This window comes from Pteropus medius, unplaced genomic scaffold, assembly GCF_902729225.1.
Source record: "Pteropus medius unplaced genomic scaffold, Ma_sr-lr_union100, whole genome shotgun sequence".
NCBI classification, from domain to species: domain Eukaryota; kingdom Metazoa; phylum Chordata; class Mammalia; order Chiroptera; family Pteropodidae; genus Pteropus; species Pteropus medius.
The window spans coordinates 16,046,288-16,063,290 of NW_024349800.1; the positions used below are offsets into that span (position 1 = coordinate 16,046,288).

A 17,003-nucleotide genomic window follows, 5' to 3' on the forward strand; every position below is an offset into this window, starting at 1 on the left:
AGTTAAAAAATTATGATCCATATTTATTCTTTGTTCCTAAGTGATGGGACCATAGTTTCTTCTTTTGTATAATCATAATAATTAATAATAATAATAATAATAATAATAATAATAATGCTTGATTTCAGGGCTGTGATGCATGAATGAGATCACAGATGTCAAGTGCTTAGCCCAGGGCCAGACGCAAGATTGGCATTCAATAAGCATGAGTCCTCTTTCCCCGCCCCAGGAAACTGGGACTTATACTGGTCTCTGTCTTAGCTGTAATATACCATTCACAGGTATTTTATTACTGTCACTACCAGTTTGCAAGGTTAAGAACAGCGTCTAGTTTTTGTGTTTCAAATCTAATTTTGTCAAAATGGAAACCAAAACAAATATGTTTTCTTCATGGACTTCGTTAGCTTTCTGATTTCTACCAAAATGATATTTTGAGTACAAAGCTATCTTTAACTGACTTTTTAAAAAATAATCAAGTCTACTTTAAGTGGGTATCAGTATGATTGATCCATTCAGGTCCTAGATTGAAATAAGGAATATCAAGAGTGCCTACTTCTAGAGCATGGAGGTTATGGGTAGGCCAGACAATACATCATTCACCAAGAGAAAATCCTATTTCACAAATTAGATAAGGCACAGCAAGAAGAAGGGCTGACCCCTATTTTAGATGAGATAGAAGTGTTTCCATTGTTTCTCATTTTACTTAATCAATATGTATTTGTTTCTATAAGTCGATCTCATTTCCTAGTTCTTTGATCTGTTGGCATCCAAAGAATATCTATTCTTTCCTTTCCAATTTCCATATTTCAAATTTCCATCCTAAAATAATTATTTTCCATACATCTATGTAATTCTCATACCATTTGGCTCACCCTCCCAGGCCCATCCTTGTCTTTTCTTCCCATTAGCTTGCTATACCAAAGCCGTTATAGGAAAAGGCTGTTTCTATGATGCCTTAGTGACAATAGAGTGAAAACCTCCATGGCAGCCAAGTCCCCAGATGACACATATCTCAGCTTATTATTTTTTTTTTTTTAATTTATTTCACACTGTCCTCGGGAGCTCAACTGAGGGGGTCTGTAGCTTTTCTAAGGTGTTCTTTGACAACCTCCACAAACGCTTTTACCTTTACCCTCCTGACTTCTCTGAAATTCACAAGAAGAAAACTCTGGTGATCCTAGTGAAAGAATAACATAGGCCTGGTAACAATAATCAAAATATTAAACGCTGGCTTGCTGAGCCCAGCCTGGGTGCCCCTCCCAGGCTTCCTGCAGCCCACTCTTCCGGTGCAGGCTTGCAGACTTCCCTGACAACCACCGGGGACCACAACCTCACAACTCACAGCAAACAGGAAGCAGGGAAACCCACTACATGAAATGGGGTCAGAGCTCCAAGCCACTGAAAAAGCTCAGTGTCAGACTTCCATCATCTGCCCCAGTGACATCTTATACCTTTGTCACCTAAGCAACTTGGAATTCTCCTCATTTCGAACAGATATCATCGGCTGCACATTCTCACCCAGTGAAAGAATTCTGTTTGTAATATTCCTGAAGTTTAGTCACCCAACCTCTGCTAGACTATTTCTAGAAGGCCTTGAGGGACAATGTGGACAGTCTGCTCCCTCCATCACATCTCATCTCGATCTCTTCTTCTACAAGCTAAACGGTCCTGGGCACTTTCCTCATTCCAAGTTTGACATGTTTGGTGGGTCCTTGGCTCTCTTACTTCCTCTATTCCTATTACACTTGGGTTTCAAAGCTAGTTTCAAAACTTAGGGTATTCATAACTCCAGCTTATATTATTGATACAATATTACAGATACATTATTATTTGTCATCGGTCTCCATCATGGTAGGCAAACTCCAAGGGCTTCAAGAGTGATTACTTAGTGTTCCTCATTGCATACCGGAACATATATTAGTCACTAATTAGCTTCCACTTTCTGATTTTTCTCAAATAGTTGGTCAGGGAATGAAAAAAATTCCCATCCATTTTCTTACAAAATCAAAATATATCTTATAAATGTCGAAGTATTTCCCAGGCATTTTCTTTTTTTACTTAATATGACACCATTCCTGAAAAGAATAATTAACAAGAACTAAACAGCAATAAAATTTAATTCAAAAAGGACTGGAGGAAAAGTCATGTTAAAATATGTGGAAAATATGTGACACAATGAGTCAGACATTAAAGATGATCACATTGAGTGAGCTAAGCATGGGAGCCAAACTAAAAAAAAAAAAAATGTTTTTGATTATGTGTTCATGAGCTAAAATACAGCTATGGAAATAGATATTAACGAAAGCAGAAACCCAGGCCAGAGCCCTGCTTCCTATATTAAGTGGGCAAATACTAGACACTGTGAGGTCATCATACTTTTTGCATAGTAGACTAAGAATAGGGAAGGAGAAATAGAAAGAAAGTGAGGAGAGAAGGAGAAAAATGAAGGATTAAATCAGGAACAGAACAAACCAAGCCTACTTCTCTAATACAAATGCCAATTCTTCCAAGAAAACAGAACATGATAGTGTTTCATTTTCAATGATCCATCTATCAACAACCTCATTTGTGTGTCCACTGCAATGATTTATGCAGTAATTAGTATCTTATCTTCTTATCAATATTGCCTGATGTGGATTTACAAGAAAAAAGAACATAATGTAAATACCTTAAAATAAGAAAACTCTAAGAGACATGAGTACATATTCAAAGCTACCATTGGACCTAGAGAAATAAAAAGAAGAATTGCTAGCTTTTTTCTGACTTCAGAATATGTCTGGTTTAGTACATGGAGAGAGAATTATCTGTAGGTTTGTGCTTTTTTGTTTTGTTTTGCTTTCCAGATGATAGCATCTGCTGAGAGATTTTTAAAAATGGAAAGGAAAGTTACTGTAGGTTTAGCAGAGACAACATGAAGCGTTGTCTTTCCTGAATCACAACCAGCAACAGATAAAAAAGGAGAAAGGTCGTCTCGCACTCACGGCCCTCTGAGTTTGGGTTTTCCTTTTTCCTTTGGCCAGAGCACTGCAATCCATTTACATGTTGTTTTCTTTATTGCCTCAAGAAAAACAGGCAAGCCAAAGCTATTATTTTTCAGAAGTTCTGCTTGGTTAGTGTCATGGGAATTCGAGGCCATTATCTAGTACTTTTGGGATGATTCTTCAGGGCAACAACAAAATCTCAACAGTGTTTATGAATTTATTTTCTAGTTTGATGTCTCTACCACTCTCATGTTTCCAGATTAATTTCACTTGGATCTTTCCACCTTCCCCATGGTATATGAAAGTACACCTAACATTTACTATCTGAGGCTGCCCTGTATTAACATGAGAATACTATGAGCAGAGAGATTTTTAAAACGTAAGAGAAGCTGAGTTTTTTCTCAAAACCTTATCAACTATATTTTGAAAAGGATAAAAGACATGGCAAATTTTTCTTATTTTCTGGTCAAGTAAAAGGAAAATCTTCAACCCATCAGATAAATGTATTCAATTTATATCTATTATGTGCCCAGAACTATAAGCAGGCACTGTAAGGGATGTGGCATATTTTAGATACAAGACATGGTCCTTACTCCTTCACAGTTTAAAATGTAACTGAAACAATTTAGAGAACAATGAGAAGGCAGGCAGAAGGAAGAGAGTTCTCAGGAGGACCAGAAATGCCAGGAAGACCTCAAACTACTAGTATTCTTGGAGACGTAGAGACAAGGGACTCCAGCCTGGGAACAGCAAGATGAAAGCCATGAGGGAGGGAAAACTTCGAGAATTTTCAGGAACGCCAAGTAAATCCAAAAAGAAGCAAACAGAGAATGCTAATTAACATGTTAAAAGAGAGCTTCAATTATTTTAATTCCAGAAAGGGGTCATTTTTCTGCTCATCGGGGCACCAAATGCTTTGAAAAAATGGGTTTGTTTTTTTTTTTTTCATTTATCTCAAGATTTATTTCCTTTAATGTACAGTTTTGAGGGGTTTTTTTGTTTATTTTTGTGTTTGTTTTGTAGGAAACTACACACAGGACCTAAAGTAGTGCTTCCTCATAACCGAAGTATGAACTCTTACATTCCAGAAACCACAGGTTAGCAGCTCATGTTCGTCACACAGCCTGCCCACCCTTCCTGCCCAGTCAATTAACAGTTGGAAGGCTGGGGACAGGGGAAGCAGAGGGTTGGGGAGTGGGGGACTAACAGAGCATGAGAGCCAGATGAACTGGGTTTGAATTGTTCTGTTTTAGAGGTTTGAGGGGGACTCGCTTGTTAGTGTTTTATATACAGATAATGTTCTATTAATTTCTTAACTTCAACTCTATTGGAAATGGAGATAGTGCCAAAAAAAAACTATACCTAGAATGAAGGACAATATTTATTTCATTAAGGTTTGGCAGTATCTGCAAAAGAATTCTCTTTTTTCTTAAGGCAGTATATCTCTGAGGAGGTATAAAACTCTATTTTTCATGTTTAAATCATATCCTGCAGGTTATTTAAAACTGTTGGTTCTGTTTAGCTTTGAAATTCCCCTTCAATTCTCTTCCTTCAATTGAGCCAATGTTCAGGTGAACCTGTATAACAACCTGGAGACAACAAAAAGGGAAGACAGATAACATAGATGTCATGCCCTTGTATCTTTGGTACGTCAGATCTCTGCCAAGTACTTTACCTGTATTATCTCATGTAATCCTTCCCACCATTCTATGCAATAGGCATTAAAATCTCCATTTTATAAATGAAGACTTGACATTTAGAGAATTTGGGTAATTTTCTCAAAGTCACATTTCAGTAAGTGGTGGAGCTAAAATTTAAAGTCTGCCCCTAACCACTATTCAACTTGCCAAGTAGCAGGTGGAGAAAGTGGAAAGGAAGAAGGGCTTCAGGAGGATATGAAATTAACACTTAAGAGAGAAAATGAAAAAAAAAAAACAACAACTGTGCTATCACTTTGAAGTAACAGATGACTAAAGAAGTAGGACTAAAGAATTTAGAACTGATGAGAAATACAGAACTGATGAGTGATACCTAGAAAGTTAAATGCTTGGTCTCGGCTATAAATAATCTGAATTCTCTACTTTTACCATAAATTATCTGTTTGGGTTCTGCTTGGCATGGCTATAGACAAGCTAGGAAAGTAACCTTTTCAGAGAAACCAAAGACCAGAAGTTCCAGGGCTGTTGCCCAAGAAAGAGAAACAGTCTCTATTTTTACACATGGGTGGTGAAAACCTCCTATGAGGAAGTGAGATCAATAGCAGAACCAAGGACTAAAGCGATAAAGTTCCCTTAACAATACCATGTTTATCTTTAAATCATTTAATTTAATATCTGGAACATTTTATTTTTTAGACCACCAGTGCTGAGAAAAGACTATTTAGAAAGATAATGATTTAAATGCGACAGGATGCTTTTGCAGGCTGGAACAGAGATTGTGTTGGATCAGCATGTGGATTTAAGCCTCACTCCTGGAAGTACTTAGGATCTTCCCTAAGACCCTAAGAAAAAGTGTCTTTCACTGTCACAGGATGTTCAGGGACATGCAAAAGGGTTCTAGGCACATGTCCATTGGAGAGGACTCAAACTGTGACAACAATGATATTTGGGTACATTAGAAATATGTCTGCTGGAAAAGCCAAGAGAAAGCCAGATGTCAGGGAAGGACAGGCAAGTCCCTCAGAGTATAGCATTGGAAATGAGGAGAGAATCTGGCATGGCGGGCGAGAAGTAGCTCAAGACCTGAGTATGTAAAAGGAAAGCGCTGGCAGGTACAGTGCCAGGAGATGCACTGACATACACCCTTTAAAACTGTCTGGGTGGCGCCTCATCCCTTAAACCTAAGCAAAAGGAATTCACTAATGAACACTTGGGTATCTCTGTCTTTTGGGATTCAAGACTCAGAATTTTAGCACAATTCATAATCCTAAATATCTGCTCATGTTACGAATGCCATTCAAGCCCCAGGGAAACTCCTCACATTTCTTGTCATCTTTAAAAGAAATGACAACTGTATCCACATGCTTTGAAGGCTGATGAGCTATACCGCTGCCAGCCTCAGAGACTGACAGTGCTTCAGAATGCAGGGAAGAGTTGAACAGTGAAAAGTGTTTACGTAAGGGAAAAGCAAATTAAACAATATATCATAACCCTCTCTGATATTGTGAATATAATGGGTTCCTGCGTGAGGTATCACTTCCCATGACTACTGAGCATCCATTGTTTTTCTTCTTCATGTTCCAGAGGTACTCACAAATGAGCATACCATTCACAACGGTTGTACGTGGAAGATGAGGAGACGTCTTCATTGTTAAATAGTTCATGTTACTTTTATTTTTTTATTTTTATTTCTTTTTCATGTTACTTTTATATCACACATATATAAGTTTATACTTTTAAACTATACATAAACATCTAGACCTAACAAGGATGAAGCAAAATATCATTACTCTACTTTGGCTACTAGGTAGATATTAAACACTAGAAGTAGTAATAGTTTCATTTTTATGGATATAGTTCAGTGATTTAATTTATGTTCAGAAAATTAAAATGCCGGCTCTATTTTAAACATTGATAAAAATTTATGATATTCATTAATTCCAATTTGAATTTTATCTCTTAATTTCAATAGATCTTTTATAATATCTCAGAAAATAAAATATGAAGATTTTATTTTTCAATGTTCTCATTTATTTTTAATTGATATTTTTAATGTATTCAAATTTTATATGCTGTAAGTAAAATTACATTTTATTTTTTCATACTTTAGGTCATTGTGGTTGAAAACAAGGTAAATTATGATAGAAAATACAAAATAAATAGTCACAGGGATATAAAATATAGCATAGAGAATATAGTCAATAATACTGTAATAATTATATATGGTATCGGGTGGGTATAAGACTTACTGTGGTGATCACTTTGAAAGTTATATAAATGCCTGATCTTGTACACCTGAAATTAATATAATATTGCATGTCAGCTGTAATCAAGAAATAAATTTTATATATAGATGTCAAATTATAATGTACACCTGAAAATTATATAATTGCATTAACCAATGTTACCCAACAAACTAATTAAAAAAAAAAAACAGGGAAAAAAATAAAAATAAATAAATTTTTTTAAAATAGATTTAGGAAAAGTAAAAAGGCTAAAATTTTTTAAATAGAAATTTTGTTGTAATGAAGAAATATTTGTCAAGGTAGAGGATAAGATAAATTTTATTTAAGAGTATATTCACTCGATTTATACTGTTAAATATTTAGACTTTTATATGTGGGCCTCTATTTTTACTCTTTCCCTGGGCCTCAAAAATGTTGGAAGCTGGACTACCTGTGCACCCTAAAAAAGACAAAAATGTGTGGAAAAAAAGTGCTAATGTGCAAAACTATATCTCTAAGACCCTAAGCCACTCTTGCTGTGCCAATTTTGCCACTTCGCCACTGGGGAACTTGACAATATAACTGAAACAACTGTATCTCTTGAAATCTGTTTATGAGACATCATCTACTCACCCCATGCCCAAGAAAGAGAGAACTGGGCTCTAAAAAGATCAGTTCTTTGACCAAAGGATGAGACAAACACCATGGGTGAGGAGTCAGAATTCTAGGTCATGGCAACTCAGAGTTTGGATCTTCCAGGTCATTAGAGGTCGAGGGCAAGTGATGCATGCCAAGCAGAGAAGCAGGGGCCACTCTGCAGGAGCCACTCTACAGTACCAGAGTGGCCAAGACAGCAGCTTCTGTGAGGGTGTCAGCATCAGCCAGGGCACAGGGACAGAGGCCCTCCAGGCAATGACTGCATTCTAAGGATTCCTCTTCTCCTCGGTCTTCTGGCGGATTCCTCAAGTAACAAAGGAACCTTGACAAATCAGGGCCTGCCTCTCACAAGAAGTAGCTGTTGGTCCATGGAACAAGAAGACTATTACTGTGAAAGTTACCTTACCCTGGTGACTTCCATGAGCTTGTGGAATCTAAGAAGTATTCAGATTGTACAGATACAAATGAAAATATTTGTATGAATATTATTAATAAGTAACATGTCCCCCAAGGCCAGCCTTTACATAATATAAAACTTAGAAATGAAGACATTATTAAACAACAATAATCTACTTAAAAATTTTCCCTGAATATAATAAAATACCATTTTGAGTTATATATTTAAATTGGGATTTTCAGCTTTTCTGTCACAAACTTAAACAGATGAGGTACTTTAAGAAACCAAAAGTTCTCAAGAGATAACTTGGCAAGCTTTAATTTGGTTTGTTTATTTAAGACATAATAGATATGTTTTACTCTTCTAGGCCATAAATGTCATAGGCACCACTTAATCAAAAGGAATAAACACTCTTGAGGAAGACGCTCTCTGCTCTAAATCAAACATAGCAAAGAAAATGTGTGAAGAAAGGTTCTTTTCTCAAAGAACCATAAAACTTATTATAATTAGCTTTTTTCTGGAGGGATGATTCCATTCTTTTGCAACAGTCAACATTCCCTTGAAAACAAATGGGAGTTTCTCTATCTTTGTGGGATAGTTGCTCCTGAGGGACAATTCTACTTGGGAACTCATCTGCCCAGTCGTGGGTAAAAACGTAAGAACTTTCTAGAAGAATACGTCTGTAAGTCTCCTGTCAAGAGGAACCTCTAACTCCCTCAGACACATGGAAGTCTTCCCAATGACCGAAGGGGCTGACTTCCCAGCTGGGGGCCCCGTAGGCAATTAAGGGAAAGTGAGACAAAAGGGAGTTGTCTAATGGTTAATATTTCTCCCCTGCTACTTAGGGAGATTTTTGTCAGAATGTTTAAACAGGCCTAATATTTATCACAAATGTTAGCTATCCTAGGAATATTTTAAAAGGACTCTTCCAGCTGATTGACCTCTTTCAAACAAATCATGCGTCTCTACATAGTTGGAAAAGCATCCCGCATCCAAATACCAGTTCCCACTTGGACCACATGGGCTGGGGAATTTTTCCATTCACCTTCCCATTTTCGTTGGCTCTCTTATGTTAGCTATGTCTTTCACTAAGCCATTTGGAGGGTAAGAACCTTACTTAAAACCACTAAATGCCAGTATTTAGTGAGCACTTACAGTATGTTTGACATTGGGCTGTAAGCTTCGTGGGAAATATCTTATTTAGTCCTTCCACAACATTATGAGTGAGGAATTAATATGATGCTCATTTTACAGATGAGGGTGCCGAGGTTTAGAGAGATGAAATAAGCCACTCCCAAACTCCGATATCAGAGTCTGCACGCCGAAGCACTTAATTGCGTTAATTCTAAGGGGCATATTTTTTCATATTACACATCTCTGAAATTGTTAGTGTATCTAACAATGGAAAGTTTATAATAATTAAAACTGGCAATAGTTTCTCTCCTAACGATACATAAAATAACACTATGTCTCACAATCTATGATATCTTCCTTTTTATGGCCTTGTATAGCATCCTGTCTTAGCCATATTTAATTCCCCAGGGGGACTTGACCGTATCCTGGCACAGGGTAGACAGCCAATAATTCCCCTCCCCATTTATTTATTTTTTTTTAGTGTTATTGAGATATAATTGACATATAACATAGTATTAGTTTAAGGTATACAACATGATTTTATACATGTTTATATTGAGAAATGACCACCACAATAAATTATTAACATCCATCACCTCACATAATTACAATTTTTTTCTTGTAATGAGAACTTTTAAGATTTACTCTCTTAGCAGCTTTCTAATACACAAAACAGTGTTATTAACTATAGTCACCATGCTGTACATTACATGTTCTATAGGACTTTTTATCTTATAACTGGAAGTTTGTATCTTATGAAAACCTTCATCAATTTTCCCTATCCCCTCACCTCTAGCAACCATCAATCTGTTCTCTGTTTCTATGGGTTCAATTTTTTAAGATTCCACACATAGGTGAGATCATACAGTATTTGTCTTTCTCTATCTGATTTATTTGACTTAGCATAATGCCCTCAACATCCATGCATGTTGTTTCAAATGGCTGGATTTCCTTCTTTTCATGGCCAAATAATATTCCACTGTATATATTTTACATGTTGTTTATCCATTTGTCTTTTAGTGAACATCTAGGTTGTTTCCATTGGTTAGAAACCTATTTATAATAGGTTGGCTATTGTAAATAATGCTGCAGTGAACATGGGGTATAGATAGATATCTTTTCAAGACAGCTTTTCCTTTCCTTCAGATATATGCCCAGAAGTGGAATTGCTGAATCATAAGGTAGTTCTATTTTTAATTTTTTGAGGAAACGCCACACTGTTTTCCACAGTGACTCCCTCAATTTTCATTCTCAGGTTTCCTTTCTCTCCTTATTCAATAATTCTTACATTTAAAAATGTGTAAATTTAAATATTACCAAGTAACATGTGGCGTAAAGAAGGAAGGGACTGCTAGCTGTCTAAAATATCTCTTCTCCCCTACTTCCTTAGTGACTAAATACTGATGTGTAGCTGGGCCCCTGGCCGCCGAGAATAAAGAGTGTATTTTCCAGATCCCTTGCAACTCAGCGTGCTCAAGTGATTACATTCTAGTCAATGCGGGGGCGGTAGGGGGGCGGGGGTTGCCAGAGGCATTGGGTCTGACTTCTGAGAAATGTCCTCAGAGGGAAGGAGCATATCCTTCTTTGCCCATCCTCTATCCCACTGCCTAAAACCAGGAGTGATGGCCAAAGCAGTGGCAGCTCTTTGGGACCATGTGAATAAATGCTGCACCTTGGAAATTTTACAGCAGAGAGCAGGAAGTAGCCAGGGCCACTGAGGATTTTGGGATACACCTTACCATCATAGAAAGCAGCTTTCTTAACTTTTTTTTTTTCCTTAACTTTTTACATTAGAAAAATACCATGTGTATTAAAACAACTTTAAATTAGGTTCTCTGTCATGTACAGACAGATGTCATCCTTTTTGATACAGAAATTGATACCTAAAGAGAAGAGTTTTCTGAAACTTCTCATGAAATTTGCAATTGGCTCCAAGTAACTTAAGAGAATGTAACTTCTGGAGCCTGTCTTGAATCTTGGGACCAATCTTAACCATACGAACTAATCCAATGTCTAGATCGATCCTAAAGCTGGATTGATGAGTTGCAATAGGACTTCTGCCATTTCAGTGATACTGGGCCTCTATTTCCATTGGCCAAGTTGCTCTGTGATTTAGGTATAAAAGTTGGGATATCTCTAGTAGTTTATTACACCACCTTGTTAGTTGGCACAAGAATCACTAGTGTGTAGTCATATTTATAATTCGGACTGCAGAACATTTAATATATACCATACAGCTCAGACAAAAATGACAAAATAACTGGGTGACATGTTGTATGACAAATCACATGGGCTTGTCACATTTGCATCTGCTCTTCTCAGGAAACAACAGAGACCACATCATGTATAGTCCTTTTCGTCACCAGTTACTCAGCACCCCTATATATCTCCCAAGTGGTCGAAGGTCCCACACCCATTAACATTTGCAACTCCTTAACACCATCCTTTCAAACAGACTCGAGCAGATAGAGTCATCTATTCCAGCATCTTTTCTGGCCCCACAAAAACTGCCCAGATGCTCCACCATCCCTCCCTTTATATACCATTGACAAAACCTTTGGTAGAATCCATGTAACTTTGCTCTTATAGGAAAGCTAGACTGAAAATTCAAGTGTAAATATAATGAGAATGACCTAAAGTTCCCCTCATTTACATTTAATAAAAATGTCTGAGGGATGAACAAAAATCATTCTAACTAATATTTAAAATTACACTGCAATATCTATTTAGAGTAAGGTAGCAATTGCATTCAACTGAGTTAAAGGCAAGACATAAATTTCCCATGGTGCCATAAGGTAAATCTACCATATCTATAGGAAGTTCACTTTCCAGCCCTGAGTTTATGAGGCTTTAAAAGCATGCAACACACATGCCCCAGCACCTCCAAATTATCTGGCTAAATTCGCATTTATGAAGGTTGTCGTTAGGTGAAACTTAAAGACAAGCAGACAAGTTGACTAAATGAAAACCTGTAAAAAGGTGAAAAGAGAACAACCCCTTAGGGGAAAATGAAAGGATTTAATCTCATCTGGATAAACTTTAATCACCCGTTGTGGTCCTGCTGGTCTAGTAGGCAAACCTCCCTGCATATGGCAGAGTATATGTCATGAAGCCAGTCTTCATTTGACCTCTGTGCCTGATATCGCCCTCTTGCCTCGTTATTTGAAATTCTCTCCCACTTCCTCCTGCTTAGTTCTCAAGACTTGCAGTCTTCACCTCTGTCCTTACTGACCCTTCTTTGTCCTAACTTAATTGGTTAACTTATTACAGCTTACACTTACCATCTTTGACAGCAACCCTCATCCCTTCCTGTCCTCAAAAAAGTACACTACATCTTCGGGTTTTGACATATGCTACCTGTCCTGCCACATCTTCCCTGCTACCTACCAAACAGACTTCCCACCTTTGTCGGGACAGCCACTAATCCTTAAGACAAGAAGCAGAGATGCAGAGACATTGTCATATACCCTGAGTAGGCTAATAAATCCCAGTCTGCAAACATAAACAACCCATCTGTCGCCCATGAGACTTAGAAGCCAAAGGTTCATGAGCAACGGTAATCCGCTGACACCAAAGTCCACATCGCAGGACAGCCTGAGTAAACTGGGGACTTGTGGTCACTTTAGAAGGGCAGCCACACTTGGAATCCTCATGGCTGGCCACAGCTCCAGGTGAAGTTTCTGCCAGCAATTCCAAGAACACATGTGGAAGTCTCAACCCAGAGCCAGTAGGATTCTGTATTAGTCAGGGCTCTCCAGAGAAATAGAATCAATAGGATATGTATACATAAAGAGAAAGGGATTTATTTTAAGGAATTGGCTCAACTGATTGTAGGAACTGGTGAGTCCAAATCCCTCAGGGCAGACTGGCAGGCTGGAAATTCCAGCAGGAGTTGATGCTGCAGTCCTTAGTCCAAAGGCAGCAGAATTTAGACTGGGAGCAGAATTCTTTCTTCTTCCACAGATCTCAGTCTTTTCTCTTTACTGATTAGATGAGGCCCACCCACATTATGGAGAGCAATCTGCTTTACTTAAAGTATACTGATTTAAATATTAATCACGTCTTTAAAAAATATACCTTCATAGCATTATTTATACTTGTGTTTGACTAAACCACTGGGCACCATGGCCTAGACAAGTTGACACACAAAATTAGCTACCATATGTTCAAAGAAGCCTGGACTCCACCCCAGATGCACCAAGCACCATCCCATTCTCTAGGCCACATATCCTGAGAGCTGATCCATCCTCCACGAGTACAAAGTCACCTCCCATGGCCCCATCCCAAATATTGGTGAAGGATCCCGAAGCCCCAGAGACATTCTAGCCAATCCAGCTCCCAGAGGCAGGTCTCTCCTCTCCAGAGCACAATACCCTGTCTGAATGTGGAAAGTGAGGTTCTTGTTCCCTGCACCTTTGCATAGATCATAACAGAACCCCTCACTGCCCCGAACAAGAGTTGAACTGAACGATCTATCTAAGGTGGCAAATCCACCTGTCACATACTTTTAGACTGTCTCTTGATCCAAACGGGTATCATTTTACTTAAAAATTGGGCATTTTCAGTATATCAAAATTTATACATATCAAGAAATATGTTCATTTAATCGCTAAGCTTACTCTTAATTTCAGAGATAAAGACATTTCCTACTGCGTTTAATAACCGAAATTATGGCAGTGAGAAAACTCAGATATCAGACGATACATTCCAGACTGTGGAGCCGCATGACATGGGCGCCTGGGGCCACAGGGCAAGCCAGGAGGCAGAATGTGCCGAAAACAAAACACGAGGAAAAGCACGTAGAGCACTCACGTCCCTACGGTTGGCATCACTTTTAAACATGGAGGCTTCCTGAAGAGCTTAGAGGCTGAGGGAGAGTAACGTTATTCAGCAGAGTTAAAGGCAGAATATGAACAACAGCATCACTACAGGGAATTAAATTTTCCAAATACTTATTCATTCTGTAGCAAGACAATTGCAAGCAACCACAGCATCATAAAATGAGTTATGCAGATTCTGGTAGTGCTGTAGAAATTAAATTAGCTCCTCTATTCTTAGTACAAGAGATTATTCAAATGGTGATGGACAGCCACAGGCGGCACCCAGGGAGCCTTGAGTTAAACAGGGAAGTGGCCACCATTTCAGCTTCATGCTGGTCTGTTCCCTCCCCTCAGAAGGAAGCTGAGGAGCATGAACAATTGATGTTATCTGCCTTATTGTCATCATTGCTAACCAACATCGAGCATCAAGGGTACACTAAGCACTTCGCAGAGATTAAAGCTGCCCAGAGAGCCCTCGGCCTAATTTCAGCTCCAACATGTCAACAAATATCAATCACCAAAAGTCTTTAGCAAGAGGGTGCCATCTTGCCTCATCAGACAAAGAATTGCCTGATTACACAACAGGAAAAAGAAGCGGCCAGAAAAGAACTTGAAAGAGGAAAGCAGATTTTAGGAAATGTGTCACTTCTTTCCTTCACTTATTGACCTCTTTTTAGGACTTCTGCAATAAAGGGATAATTATTTACAGAAATGATTCACGGCATTCTAGAGAAAAGACCTGAAAAGCATTAAAGATCTCTTGTTGAATAGAGAAGGTTTTGCTTTCTGAGGAATGAAAAAGTTGTAGTTAGAGTTACTGGTAAAATCAAAAACTAACAACAGTCCTGTTACCACATCTTGAACTTAACCTACAAGGGAAATTTCCTTATAACAAACAGGAAATCTGCATCCTGTTTTATCATAGGTCATTTTAGCCTGCGTCAAATTCCCGGTACACTGGCCATGTGACTTTGAACAACTCATTTAACTTTTGCGTCTCAGTCTCCTCAATTGTAAAATGGAGAGAATGAAAGCAACCTGAAAGGGTTGTCATAAGGATTAAGGAAAATAACACATGTAAAACTGCCTAGCACCGTACCTGGCACATAGCAGGCGCTCAATAAATAACTATAATTATAATGTGAGAGTACTTTGCAAACTGTCAATTATAACACAAAAGCAGGTTACCATATGTGATATGAATGGTTACAGAATCAGCTTATAATTGTTTCCAAATAACGTGTTTCCTTTCTGTAAACAGATCCACATGACAAAACATGTCATGTGATGGCCAGTTTCCTGTCTGGCTAAAAAGGGCTGAAGGAACAGGGAGGTGCCCTCCAGAGCTGGTGAGGAAGGGCAAGCGAGAAGTGCAGGTTCTAATCTCCCTCTGCTATTTTAGCTGAGCTGAAAAGCTTTACCCCCTAGAAAGTCATTTTGCTGCTGGTACAGCCACCATTTCCATCTTGCAATGCATATGTTTAAAAAATTGAAAGTCAAATGACAGAAAGGATAACTCCTGGCAGCATTAGATATTTGGGAGCCGACCATGAAACCGCAAGAATGATGTACTACCCAACCCTCACCCTTCTTTCCCCTTTCTCTCCTCTACTCACACCCTCGAACGCAGCTCTGAGTCTCCACACAGAGTTTCCATTCCTTCTCAGAAAGGCAGCCTACTGTGATGCTGACGTGTAGGCCCGTGGTCAGACTACATGGATGCAAATGCTGTGCGACTTTGAGAAAGTTACTCTCTATACCTGTTTTCTCATCTGTTAAATGTAGAAAATGGAAATGCTTACATCAAAGGTCTGTTGTGGAAATTCAATGTGATAATCTATGTTTAAAAACATAGGCCATCAGTAAACATTAGCTATTAGAATCACTATCATCATCATTACCGTCTTCGTCATCATCTGTGTCATTATTACACACATTCCTCATTCCTCTAAGATCATCCACCCGCAAGTGTTAGAGGTCATCGCCCTCTCTGTGAAACTGCCAGATCCTCTTCTATGGCAATCAGTAACACTAAGTGACAGGAAAATAAGAGGACAAACCCAGATGGGTCACAAAGGCACTCTGCCAGAGGCCTGGGTTAGAATAGTTCACTGGCATGACAGCGGCCTAGCACTGTAGCGGTGAGTGGGGAATGAAAGGTGATATCCTCGAAGTCCTTAATATTTAACATTTAGCACAAAAGAACATTCTTTAGAAATGACTCATTTAGAAATGACTTCAGGTCCAACTGCCTAGTTTCACAGATGATGAAAATAGGGCCCAGCAGAAAATAACTTACCCAGTGAGTTCACATCAGAGACAGAAGCCAATCTCCTAGTGTCTAGTCCAGGTCTCTGCCACAACACCCTGGCTCACTGACAAGTTGTGCAAACTCTGATTCAGACTGAGAAGCAAAGGCAGGACCAGCACTGGATCTCCCTCGCTGGGGACGATCCCAGCTGCCACTGTCAGGAAGCAACATTCTTCCCTTCCCCTCCTCATTTCCTTCTTGGTCAGTTCCTCTTCTCCTCCTAAGTCCCAGCCAGCCTTGCAAGCACATGCAGCATTAACATGCGTTAGCAATAAAATTCAGATCCCCAGGGTCAAAGCCCTTCTCCTGCCCGTCTCCTCTCCCTTACTCACCCATGGCTCCTCTCGGTTTTGGTCTTTCCATCTAGGCCCTTTGATCACTAGCCCTATAGACTCTCCCATGTAGCCCTTATTTCCCAGGTCATCTTCTCTTCTACCCTTTCAACTTTGCTCTCACCCTCTGCATGAAATGTCTTTCTTCCCCCCACCCCATCCCTATCACCTGGCTATACCTCCATCCTCTCGTAAATCTCAATTCCAGCATCTCCTGCTCAGCATCTTCCTGAATCACTCCCACCCACTGCTCAGATGGGATTCCAGTGCCTCCCTTCCTGATTCCCAAATGTGTGTTTCTATCCTTGCATCCTTACACTTAACACACTTTTCACATTTCTGCTTCCACAGTACCTAGAGCTCCCCGAGGCCAGTGACCATCCCTGGGACGTAGTGCAGTGCCTGGCCCTATACTAGATTCCCAATAAATATTTGTTCGAATGAATGTAACACAAGTAAAAATACTCCAACTATTCTGTTTAGGTAAA

At 38.9% G+C, this 17,003-nt stretch overlaps 1 long non-coding RNA gene across 6 annotated transcripts in view; it reads right to left on the bottom strand.

Annotated features, from left to right (window-relative positions):
- LOC120621516 (uncharacterized) overlaps nt 1-16,508 on the bottom strand; it is a 138,535-nt gene extending 122,027 nt beyond the window's left edge. For all 6 annotated transcript variants that reach the window (XR_005658182.1, XR_005658181.1, XR_005658180.1 and 3 more), the window contains exon 1: nt 16,172-16,508. This is a non-coding gene — a long non-coding RNA (uncharacterized LOC120621516). The remainder of the gene's footprint in view (nt 1-16,171) is intronic.
- Between the last annotated feature and the right edge of the window lie 495 nt (nt 16,509-17,003).